This window comes from Melitaea cinxia, chromosome Z, assembly GCF_905220565.1.
Source record: "Melitaea cinxia chromosome Z, ilMelCinx1.1, whole genome shotgun sequence".
Taxonomy (NCBI): Eukaryota; Metazoa; Arthropoda; class Insecta; order Lepidoptera; family Nymphalidae; genus Melitaea; species Melitaea cinxia.
In genome coordinates this window covers 5470776-5484545 of record NC_059424.1, presented here as the reverse complement: position 1 = coordinate 5484545, position 13770 = coordinate 5470776, and the positions used below count along the sequence as shown (strand labels likewise).

Genomic DNA, 13770 nt, shown 5'->3' with positions numbered 1-13770 from the left:
CACACGGTGTGCAAATTTGACGAAAATCGGTTAAGTAATTTAGGAGTCCATTGAGGACAAACATTGTGACACGAGATTTATATATATTAAGCAACAAAGAGCAACACGGAGGGGAGTAGCCATGTACAGGCGTTCCCCTCTGTCAAGGTATAAGGCCAAATGGCCATATGCAAACAATAAAACTAGTTGCAGCCGTACTGATCACTAGACTAAATCTAGTTGCGCGATTGAATCAACGTCCTTCAAAAAATGCCAAATTGTTCTGTTTTTTTGCTGCAAAAAAAGATTTGCCACGTCAAATTTACTAAAACATGACGTTACCTTTCATACGTAAGTATTTTTTAATCACATTATTACTTGTATACATCTTTTAAACCTTTTTTAATCTTAAAAATTACAAATATTATCGTTCGTGTTGACTCGATTTGTTTACCAACACAGGCCGCTGGCCCGCATACAATATGCGGATCGGTCAAGCGACTGATCGGAGTCTATTTCCGAGAAGTCACTGTTGCCGAGCGATAGTGTTGTTACCGGTTTGTTTGTAGATGGTTATCGATAAAAACGGCAAAGGCAAAAGAGGAGATAGACATTTTTGAGATTTTGATTTATTTAAAATATTATATTGCTAGCTTTTTTTAATAAACATAGTTATATAATAAAATTGCATTAAATTAAATATAATACACGTATTATGAGTATTAATACATTTTACTAGAATTACTTAATGTGAATTTCCACCATAATGTTTTATATAAAAATTTGGCAGGTTTTCTAAAAATCCAAATTTAAGGGATACATGGAAAAAAATGGTAATAACAGATTAACCTGGACGCCCACAAAAAATAGTGTAATTTGTTCAGATCATATCAATACCATTATGTAGTATGTTACATTTTTGTATATAAATTTTATTATATATAAATTTTATTATCTTTTATTTTATTTATTTTTTCTTTGGTGTTTTTTTTTATATTTATTTTTTTTTCTTCTTAATCAATACTTCTTGCACTGTTTGCCTCGCTATATGAAACACTCACTCATGACCATGGGTTGACTGGAAGAAATCTCTTTCAGAGATAAGTCCACCTTTGCCATAAACCTTTCTATTATTTTATGTTTTATATCTATTTTTTGAGTGCAATAAAGTATATAATAAATAATAAATAAATAATAAATAAATATTTACACAATACACACACGGTCGTCTGTTCCTAAAGTAAGCAACTTAATGCTTGTGTTATAGGTTACAGCCGACTGGTATATAGCTACATATTTTTTTTCGATAAACATACTTATAACTAATACATATATAAATATATAAATAAATATTTATATTGACAGACTCGGGGTGGGAATCGACCCACAACCCTCGAAGCAGAAAGCAGGGTCACTACAAACTGCGCCAACAGGCTAGTCATGATATGTCATATGTCAAATAAATAAAGAAATACCACTAACTTTCAAGTGTTGGCGAACGATAGAAGGATTAGTCGAGGGCACCAAACCAACACTAACGCCACACTGTTTTTTTTGTCTCATGTACAAGGTAATCAAGATATGGTTCACCTTAGTCATTTTTTAACATCTACATAAACGACATTGCCTCGATATTTCAACACTCGAACGTGTATCTGTTTGCTGATGATCTCAAATTGGTTAAAACCATCAGAAACATCTCTGACGTTGAACTATTGCAACAAGATCTCAACCGTCTTTCCCAGTGGTGTAATAACAACCAAATGTTTCTCAATGCCAAAAAATGTCACCTCATCAGGTTCACCAGGAAACATAACTTTGTTCAGAGTCAATACTATATTGATACTGAAAAACTGGCTGCGGTTCGATCGGTGCGCGACTTGGGTGTCATACTAGACAGCGAATTAAAATTTACCGAACATATCGATAGCATAGTCACCTCAGCTACAAAGTCACTGGGCTTTGTATTGAGGAATTCCAAAGAGTTCAGACAACCAGCTACAACAATTAAGCTTTATAATAGTCTGGTCAGAAGTAAGCTAGAATACTGCAGTCAAATTTGGAGTCCTCACTACAAAATCCATTCGATTCGAATTGAAAGAATACAAAAGAGACTGCTACGTCATCTCGCGTACCGCTCGAACGGCAGTCATAGTAGTAGTTCATACGGGGGTAGATTGATACAATATAATATGTTGTCACTGAAATCACTAAGAATTATTTCAGACATGAAGTTTCTGCACAAAATACTCAATAACAGGATTGATTGTCCACCAATACTTCAATTATTTAATTATAATATACCATCCAGATTACCCAGGGAACCGCACGCCTTGATAAATGTATCCCTCTATAAATCCAATTTGGGCAAGTATTCCCCTTTGGCTCGACTAGCACGTACTTATAACGATCTGTCGTCAAAAATTTCTGGCCTTGACATTACTTTTGATGGCTTGAATGTCTTTAGATTTAGATTGAATTTAACTGAGGTAGGGCACAGTAGGAATTTCCTGCTCAAAATATGGAGCAGCCCGACTGGGGTAGTACCTCGACCTTACAGAAGATCACAGCTAAATAATACTGTTTTCAAGCAGTATTGTGTTCCTGTTGGTGAGTAAGGTGACCAGAGCTCCTGGGGGGATTAGGGATTGGGTCGGCAACGCGCTTGCGATGCTTCTGGTGTTGCAGGCGTCTATAAGCTACGGTAATCGCTTACCATCAGGTGAGCCGTACGCTTGTTTGCTGACCTAGTGACATAAAAAAAAAAAAAAAAAAAAAAATGATCAGTTTCTTCATTGCTAATTGTTTACTAGAATAATTTAGTTGTTGATATTGTTTTGATTCCAATTTGTTACTTTCATAAAGTTATTGACGTGTATTTGAGAAGCTATTTATATAGAAAATTGTCAAATAATTATATTTCTTTTTAAAAATCTATATCAATTTATCCAATTCAATATTAAATCGAATCTAATTCAATAATTGAATCTAATCTAATTCAATAATTAAATCTAATTTTTGCTGCTTTTTTTTTAATGTATATTTTTATTTCATATTTACTATTTGATTATTGCATGTTGTGATTACCTTTAAAAAGAAATACAATTAAACTTCTTTAATCAATTGTGTAAAATAATTCTTTTGTTATTATTGTTGTAATTTCTGTTGGTAATCCTAATAAATAAATAAATAAATAAATAAATAGTAGTGAAATGAAGCTTAAATTTATCAACTTTGAAAATTAACAATGTCCATCCTTTCAGAGTCATCAACAAATCATTCAATCTAGCAATGGCAAGCTATCATCTTATGATGCCATTAGTGTTACGCTCCCTACTCCCGATTCGTTGACATCACCGTGTACATCATCAACTCCTCAAAATGTATGTTAACTTTAAATCGTTTATTGTAGACTGGCATTGTTTGGCACAACAACGTTGCACCAAACGTATTGTGACATAATTATAATAGTTAGACATAGGCTGTCGCGACACTTTTTAACTGACTTCCAAAAAGGGGAGGTTCTCAATCTGACTGTATTTTTTTATGTATGTTACTTCAGAACTTTTGACTGGGTGAACCGATTTTGATGATTTTTAATTTAACAGAAAGCTGATGTTTATCATGTGGTCCCGTTTAAATTTCATCGAGATCTGATAACAAAATTTTGAGTAACCTTTGATAACGCGTATATATTATGTATATTGTCGCGTATATATTATGTATATTATGTACTTGTCGATGTAATTGAAGTCAGTTTTGTTTTCGTTTGCGAGCAAATACAATTATTGTAGATAATGATGTGTTGTACAAAGTCTTACTACATTATGTATTTCTATTATCATTAGTTTTTGCAGCGTACGCAATGTAAGGAATTTTTTAGGTTATTTTTTTATCCCTTGGGTTACATTATTGGAGTTTTAGTAAGGATCCCTAATATTTTTGAAAATATAGTATAACCTATGTCGCTCAAGGATAGTGTAGCTTCTCAACGGTGAAATAATTTTTTGAATCGGTCCAGTAGTTTCGGAGCCTATTCAATGCTAACAAACAAACAATCAAATTTTTACTCTTTATAATCGTTTATTTTACATGAAGATGTTTGATTTGTAGTATATAATAAATTAAGTCTATTTTTATAATAACATCTTACCTTTGTATCATTTTAAAAACCTTATTTCCCTAACCGAGTACTTGAATTTATCGATAATGGATATCGACAGTTGTTACAACCACGGCTGTAGGCAACTTGTCAGTGTAGTTGCGGCGTGTCATTATACTGTAATGACACAGAATGTATCTATGTGTGTGTGAAAAATGTAAGTGTGATTTTAATTTAGTATGTGTGAGTTTCGTAGTGACAGACGATTATTTTTATGTGGGAATTAGATAAAGTGTGCATGTGTGTAATTTCCCCCCGCAAAAAATGACAGAAAGTTTTGTATCGGTAGCAGACGCAAAGGCTACTCCCCTCCGTGTTGCTCTATGATATTAAGATATACTGGTTTAGATACGCCACTCAGAAATAAAAATTGATCTATCATGATCTCCCCCACCAACAGATGGCGTGCACGTACAATTTTATTTCTATAATAATACTACAGATGGCGCTGTTTAGTATTAATCAGAAGAATAATTATTATTCAAGTAATATACTGTATGTACTTTTCACACTTTTTCCACTTATTTATTAATATAAACAGTTTGTATTAATAAATTGGTGGAAATAGTGTGAAAAGTACATACAGTATATTACTTGAATAATACATTAAGAATATTTTCTATTTTTTTGTGTTAAGTATTAAAAATTTGATTTCAAATTAATTCTATTTTACCTAATATTAACAGAAAATCGAGGGTTTAAAAATAAAACACCAGTACCATATAGAATTTATAAAACTGTTGTTTATTTTCATCTTTTATTATAATAATCGGATGCTTGTTTTTTAACATGATCATTCCTACCAAAATTTTAAAATTTTCATTGGTTTAACTTCTCTGTATGAGGATATTCCCATTTGGGAAAGCGATGTAAGGGTCCTGAAAAATTTTAATATTCGTAAAATATTGCTTAATACATAAAAGTGTTACTAAAGAGACAATAATGAATTCTAAATGCAATGAAAGGAATAAAAAGAGTTAATTATTACGTCTATTTTGTTAAGGGTGTGATTTAAACAGTTTGCAAAGTATTTGTATCATTGTTAGCAAAAAAATATTACTGATTAGCTAGTATAATTGGGTAGCAACATATAGTCAGCAAATATTTCTAAATCCGTCTGCAATTTTTATTGTCTCTGAACAGTTAATAGTATTTTTTTTTTGCGGCTGAGTATATGTAAAAGCAGCAATGAGTGATGCATGTGCTGGTAATATAAGCCTTTAAGATAACTATGCCTACTGAAATAGTATGCCAAAAAATACCTAACTGCAAAATTAAATTAGACAAACAAAAATTCGAAAGAAAGGGATTCCTATTTTGTAATATTGGGATAGTGTCATATACATAGTTTTATTTTTAAAACCGTCCCTCCCACTTTTAACGAACACTGCTAATTTTGAAAAAAAAATACTTAATCTATTTTTATTGCTAACCAAAATTTAAATATGAATGCCAATCAATCTTGCTACACCAAATAATTATTTTGCAGTATGACTGTTTTTTTTTTGCAGATACATAATAAGACAAGCTGCCTGCTTATTTTTATTATTATTATAAATTTTATTTAAATTACTGACTATTATTATGGTTTTATAAAGAACAAAAATTGCAGCTTGATTTTATTATTACTGAAAGAATCCTTGTATGCTTGTCAAATGATTTATAAGTCGTTTTTCTTGCTAACCAAATTTTAAAATGGCATACAAATTAATTACTTCTCTTTTATAAAAATTTTTACAGAGTCGAAAAAAGAAAAGGTATAATACTTAATGTCTAAATACTGCTTTGAAACGTTTCTTTAAATAATTTGAATACTCACCATCAATATCACATTTGAAATAACATTTTAATTCAGCTGATTTCGGCATTTTAAAATAATCAAAATTGCAAAAATTGTAATCCGCGTAATAAAGAGCCAAGTTATCAGTCATGCAATCAGTCCGGGGTCCAAGTAACAAGCCAGCCAAAAAGTAGGGAATAACACAATAAAATTAAAATCACAACGAACACTGAACAAACAAGCTAGTTATTTTACTCTTTGGAACAAACACAAATAGACAAATAAACAAGTGATTCAAAATTCAAATATGGCCGACTAACGCATGATGGGCCTCAATAATATTGCCACGGCAAAAAATATTGGAGATAAATTAAAATATACTTATATTTTATAATATATTTTTTTATATCTATGCATCGTACAAAACATGTTTGATTGATTATTTAAATTAATTATATTTGCAAAAATTCTTGACTCTACTGCTGCTACTGCCATCTATTTTTGGCACATTAATATATCACCCCGAACTCACCCTCTTCGTCCAAAAGATGGCGTTAGTTTGTATGAATATTTTTGAATTATGATATTGTATGAGAGTTTCACACCCGTGGTCAACCCGTGGTCAACCCGTGGTTCTACAGTATGTACAGAGTATAAAGTAATAAGGTTATAACTTCATAACAAACCTTCAAAAATTACTCGAGGTACTAACTTCACTAATATTGATGGTATTTTGTTCATCTTGTAAAATTAAACTCGATAATAATAATAAGTTTGTGTTAGATTACAACAGTTTAAAAGTGAAGTGATGAAGCGTTTACACAAAGATATCCTACGTTTATGAAAATGTCACCCTAAAATGACAGTATTGTATCAATATTTCAATACACTTAATAATTTAATGTTTTATTCTTTAACCAGCCCATGAAGTCCATCTACCGTAAAAATGAATGACAAAAATGGGCGCCAGCCGCCTCTTCCTGGACAACCACCACCATCGATAGAAAACGATGCTCACAGTGAAAATGAAGCTGCAAATGAAAAGGTGGAAATATGCCGCAACTATGTTTGGGGCCGCTGTAGTAAAAACACACAATGTAAATTTCGACACGAACTTGATTTCGAGGAGATGAAAAAAATCCTTAAGTTCTGTCACGACTACCAGAATGCTTCTGGTTGCACGCGAGAACACTGCACCTTTCTCCACACGACGAAAGAGGAAGAGAGCTTGTTTTTCGCGACAGGGCAGCTCCCTCGCGTCTTGGCCGAAAGACACGCTAACATGTCTGCTGCGGCTGCGGAGACGATCCCGCAGATAGCTTTATTCATCCAGGAGTCGTTCGTCGGACGTCCTCCGCCCCCACCTCCTCCGCCCGTCCCGGTAGCTGCGCCGCCGCCCGTCGCTCCAGCCGTTCTACCTCCTCTGAGGCCTGCTCCGCCGATGATGCCCATCCAGCAGCTACCTCCTCCACCACCCCCACCAACAGTTTCTTCTACAAATGTGCAACAGCATCCGCCTACGTTTTCAGGTTTTTCTTATTTTTTATTATCTATTTATCTTTAGATATACAATGTGTTAATTTACTGCCGTCCGTCCACTTAACTGCAATATGAGAATTGATATATTAACCGAAATATGCAACTTCTCATTATTTATAAAATTACTGTCCGGTTTAAATTAGTGTTGTGTCAATGGCCATGTTACCTGAGTTTTACTGTTAAGTCTGCTATTTATTGCCTCTTTACTCATGTCTTCACAACATTTTTTTTTAATATATTGATTTTAAAGTCTCATACTAATAAGCTGCTTCATTTTTGTCACACATAATTTCACCCACCACCATTTATATGGTACACCACATACCTCCATGTATCTCTGGCCCTAAAAGAATATGTATATATTATTGGCCATTAGTTTATATATATATATTTTTTTTTTTTTTTTTTTTTTTCAACAACATAGGGCATACAATAAGGCACTTTTAGAGACCTGACAGGTTTTTCGTTCTACTGTGGATTGAGTATACTTTAGTAACTGATTATTATTAATTTCAGCTGCAACTGCACAGGCTACTCCAGCATACCCGATAACTCAGCCACCACCTCCAATTCTTCCAATGTAAGTTAAACAAACATCTTAGAATATTTATTAAATTTGTTTTTAATATCTGATATTAAGAATCTATCTATATCTATATCATTTAATGATATCGATACCTCGGGGCTCAAAGGGCGTAAGCACCAAAACTTGATTTTACAGGAGCCAAAAAACTAAAAAAAAAAAAGTATTTTCGACATAACTTTCTCGATTATTGTCCTAAATAAACCATTCTAGGACCAAAAGTTTAATTTTTTTTTGATGCAGAACTTTGTATAACTATATTTCAAATAAATTTTAAAGTAACAAAAATAGCTTGTCTATGCGCCTCGAAAAATCGAATGATTTGGGCGTTTACGCCCGAAAAATCAATGGATATGTGATTAGTGATGGTTGTAACTGTATATAAGTGTATAATCTATGGTTGTAACGGTCAATTTTCTCACTATTTCTATCAGTTTGTAGACAGCTGCTTTGTTTTCTTCATTTAGGTAATCGATTTAAGTGCAATTTTAATGAACTTTATTAACTCTTTTATATAATTATGTACTTTATTAACCTTTTTATAGATTTTATTACCTATTTATCGACTCAGATAACTAATTAATTATACAAATACTTAATTATTGATTTTATCTATACTTAATAGCCTAACGTATCTAAAACCTATTCCAAAACTCATTTACTATAAAAAAAAATGATAAATAAATTTCACTTGTTATTGAAAATATTGTTTATTAAACAAAGTAAGAAAAACACTCTTATTTTTATATAATTTCAGTTGTAACGAAACATCTTATTAACGTAAAGCAGAATGAACGATTGAAACTAAATTGTACTGAAATGGCAAGTACTTAGGTATCGCTACAAAATTTTGCGCTGATGTCTAATCTTCTGTTTAAAACGTATAGAAAATACAAGGAACTCTTGAGATCAATTATATATTATTTATGAAGTCTTTTGGTAAAAGTTATTAGGTAATCTTAAGTATTCCTACCTACTAAAACAGCAGTCTCATTAAAATTTGACATCCTTGAATAACGAATGTTTGACAAACATATTTATTATAAACAAATAATCTGTGAGGCTAATAAAACAACTACTACTATTAAAAATCTATCTTACAATGAGAAAAATAAGTGCGTAAACAAAATAAATTTCTGAATAGGATTCAGGGACAATGATAAATTCAATAATTTTTGCGTCACCTGCGTTACATATTATTTTTATTTATTTATTTTTTTTTTTTTATGTCACTAGGTCGGCAAACTAGCGTACGGCTCACCTGATGGTAAGCGATTACCGTAGCTTATAAACGCGTGCAACACCAGAAACATCGCAAGCGCGTTGCCGACCCAATCCCCAATCCCCCCAGGAGCTCTGGTCACCTTACTCACCAACAGGAACACAATACTGCTTGAAAACAGTATTATTTTGCCGTGGTCTTCTGTAAGGTCGAGGTACTACCCCCGTCGGGCTGCTCCATATTTTGAGCAGGAAATTCCTGCTGTGCCCTACCTCAGTTTGCTGTGCCCTACCTCAGTTAATATTTAAACAATTTTAGTCAATAATAGACTGTGGAACCATTAACATTACACATACATTTAATAAAATGACCAAAACTTAGGTACTTGCACTTACAAAACTAGAAATATTAAATTTGGTTAAAAATATTATCAAACTATAACGTTTAACTTAAATATTAATGACCCTTAATCAAGAAATCACAATCACAAGCAAAGCTCTCGCAATCACATAAAATATAGGTAGGTATGGTTGACAAATTAAGGGATTAATGAAGAAGAAGGGACAATTGTTAGACGTATGTGTCATTTTATTTTAGAGTACATAAATGTTTAAGGGTGTATCTGGTAAGTTGATTCTTTAGAAATGGTTATGCTCGGGCTTAAGTACCACGTAAGAATATTCGTATCATCTACGCTGTCGTTTACTCCCATCACGTTTATGATTATTAACAATGATTGCTGTTACGACACAAAAACCGAAAAAATATGTTTTATTTTCTACAAAAAATAGGGTCGTAAACGTCACTTTTTGGCAAATAGGAAGACTTTAAATATACAGATCGATAGAGGAGAAAAAAATAAGTAGGGCTGCATTAAAAAGTCAATTTCGCCAAAATGGCGGTTACGCCCTTTGAGCCCCGAGGTATCGATATATTGTATTTATATTATATACAGAATTTAGCCAACATGTAATTAAGACTGCTATTTATTATGATATTGTATGATAATTATGTTTATAATGCTGAAAACAATATAACTTTTTGATTAGATTTGATGCAAGTGTACCACCGCCACCCATACCCACAAATGTACAGGCAAAAAAGAACACACTAAAACGACTATCTCCAAATAGCTTTGACGGTAAGACTGCATTTATATTACTTATACTTTATTGTTGTTGAGTATGTAATTTTTAAAACATAGTCATCATATTAATTTTTAGTTGATATCTGCAAAATGATACAATACAATAACAGTAATGATACAATACAGTGAAAAAGATTACAAATATATCAAAATCACAACATTCACCAAATCACCTACTGCCTCACGCCGAATCACCCTCACAGACCTGTAATCACATAAACAATTTTTTTGTTACAACACCAAAAAATCTAGCGGACAAAATCATCTGCAAAAACCCATCGTCTCAACCTATGTGCATACGATATACCAGACTAACAAACACCTTTGTTTTAAATGAAACGGATCCTAAAGAAATCATGGCTGTAATTAACTCTCTAAGAACAAATGCAGCGACAGGATGGGATGGAATTTCACCTGCTACTTTAAAAAGATACTCTTCATTACTTTCACCAGTGTTATGTTATATTTTCAACTTGTGCTTCCAGACTGGCATTTTTCCGACAGCATTCAAAAAGGCAATTATTCATCCAATTTTTAAGGAAGGTGATGTAAAGTCTTTTAATAATTATCGCCCTATAGCGGTTCTTACTTCTCTATCGAAAGTTCTCGAGCGTTTAATAAATAATAGATTAGTAGATTTCCTTGAAAAGTTTAATTTGATTTCTCCACAACAATTCGGTTTTAGACGGAATAGAAGTACCTCTGATGCAGTTCAAGACCTTATGGACTTCATCATAAACAAATTAAATAACCACAACAAAGTGCTTACCATATTTCTTGACGTTGCTAAGGCTTTTGACACCATTCCTAAGTCCAAACTGTTATTAAAATTAGACATGTTGGGAGTAAGAGGTTTACAATTGGACTTATTCCAAAGCTACCTGACAAATCGGACACAAATGGTTAAACTGGGTAACTATATTAGCAATGAAATTTCAATAACCTGTGGAGTGCCACAAGGCAGTATTCTTGGTCCTACGTTGTTTTTAGCCTACATAAATGATTTATGTAATTTGTACACCCCTAATTCAAAAATAGTGTCTTTTGCTGATGACACAGCACTAACTTTTTATGGAAACTCGTGGGCTGAAGTTCAGATTATTGCTCAAAACGGTCTTAGTTCTGCATATGATTGGCTTCTTTCTCATACTCTTACATTAAATACATCAAAAACAAAATTTATAACTTTTTCTATTTCACCAAAATCACAACCCCAAACTCCTATCATATTAAAAGCTCACTCCTGTCACGCATACTCACAAATAGACACAGCATGCAAATGTCCTCTCATAGCCACCGTTGATAATATACGATACTTAGGTATATACATAGACAAAACTCTTAACTTTAAAACACACATTAATCTTCTTACAACTAGGGTCAGGAAACTAATTTATATTTTTAAAAACCTACGACATATTGCCAGCTGTTATGTAATACGCACAGTCTATTATGCCTTATGTCAAACAATTATTACCTACTGCATTGCATGTTGGGGTGGCGTTGCTTCTTCCGCAATAAAACCGCTGGAAATAGCCCACAGAGCAATATTGAAGGTAGCCACATTTAAGCCTATTATTTACCCAACTACAGAACTTTACAAAACATGGAATGTTCTCAACGTCAGACAGCACTATATTTTACAGACTATTCTTATGCAACACAGAAAGACCCCCTTTATTCCGATCCGAAAACGACGAAAAGACAAGATATGTACTATCCCATAGTCGAATTATGCCTTCACAAAACGATTTAATTATTTTCTCAGGCCATATCTGTATAATAAACTAAATATAAAATTACCTATCTATTCCTTACCCTATGCAACTTGCAAAAGAACCGTCCGTTCCTTTCTTCTTTCTAAAACTTATGACGAAACTGAAGAACTCCTCAAACTGATTGCTTAATTCGGTCACCATGTAGTGCATCCACCAAATTTCCTGATAAAAGACATATCAGCATACTTGCACACACACAAACATACACAGAAACACAAACATACACACCAACACAAACATACACATATATCAACACACACTTACATACACGCACACACAAATACATATTGGTAACTCTTAGTTGAAATCATGCAGACATATCTGTTACAAAATTACTATTTTATTTCATTTTTTTTTTGTTTTTATTTGTTTTTTGTTTTTTATTATTTCACTCTTAACCTACTTAATATTAAAAATTATGTATGTTATCTTTTGTAGAATGTAATGTAACTTTATAATCTATAATGTAACTTTGAACTCTGAACAACTCGTGGCAAACTAATAAAGAGTAAAAATTGTAGAATTCTTGGGAGGCAAATCTCTTCTCCTTAATACAGATAGCTCAGCTACCTAGCTAGGAGAAGTAGAGATCAAAATAGTAATTGCTTTCAAATTAAACCTAGAAACTGATTGTTCCTTTTTTGTCACTTGTTACTTGAATATGTTGTGTAAATACGGAAATAAATAAATAAAAAATAAATCTTAAAATTAAGCAGTTGGTAAATTTACTAAAAAAATAGTAGGCTAAAACAAATTTAATTAACTGTGTACTTACACTTAAATTTATTAAGTGAACAAAGCTAAACTAAACTTATTATTTTGTTTTAGAGGTTTCAATGTATTAAGTATTAAGTTTATATATATAAGTATTTAAGTAATATGAGTATTAAGTTTATAATTTAGTTCAGTCTGTTTCAAGAGGTATAATTTATGCTAATTAACATTTTTTTTTACATATACCCCCAAAATCTTTTTAATAAATACTTATTATTTTTATACTTGTTTGCAAGCACTATCTGTTGCCTGAATATATAAACGAGCAAATACAGGCCACCACAGTGGCAGTACAAGGCAGATGTGGATACTTTAATGACTTGGCTGTATACTATCCGCCAAAACATTGGATAGACTCCAAACTATTCTATTACTTCTTTTCAAGCCTGGGCAATCGCTTTATCGCAGGGGGTGATGGGAACTCCAAACATGTACTTTGGGGTTCAAGGCTAATAATGACTAGGGGAAGACAACTAAAGTTGAGTGTCGAAATAAATCGCTAAAGTACAATTGCCTCTTTAGAACCTACCAACTGGCCAGCCGATCACAATCGAATCCCTGACATACTTGACTTCTTCATAACAAAAGGACTCTCCAAAAAGTACATGAAGATAGAGTCATGTGCTGATAGGTCATCTGATCACACCCCACTCTTACCAATTATCGGTTCAAGTATAATTGAAGTCGAAAGGCCCATAATGTTGTACATCCGGCATACTGACTGGCCTTCCTTCAGGGAAAACATAGAAGAAAATCTTAAGCTAAATACCAGACTTAAAGAAGCGGAGGAAATTGACACAGCAGTA

General features: G+C 32.7%; 1 long non-coding RNA gene across 1 annotated transcript; it reads right to left on the bottom strand.

Moving 5' to 3' along the window:
* Positions 1-4864: 4864 nt before the first annotated feature.
* LOC123668626 lies at positions 4865-6255 on the bottom strand. Its single transcript, XR_006745609.1, has 2 exons — positions 5961-6255; positions 4865-5019 (listed from the first exon to the last, which is right to left on the bottom strand). It is a non-coding gene; the product is annotated as an uncharacterized LOC123668626 (long non-coding RNA).
* Positions 6256-13770: the final 7515 nt, after the last annotated feature.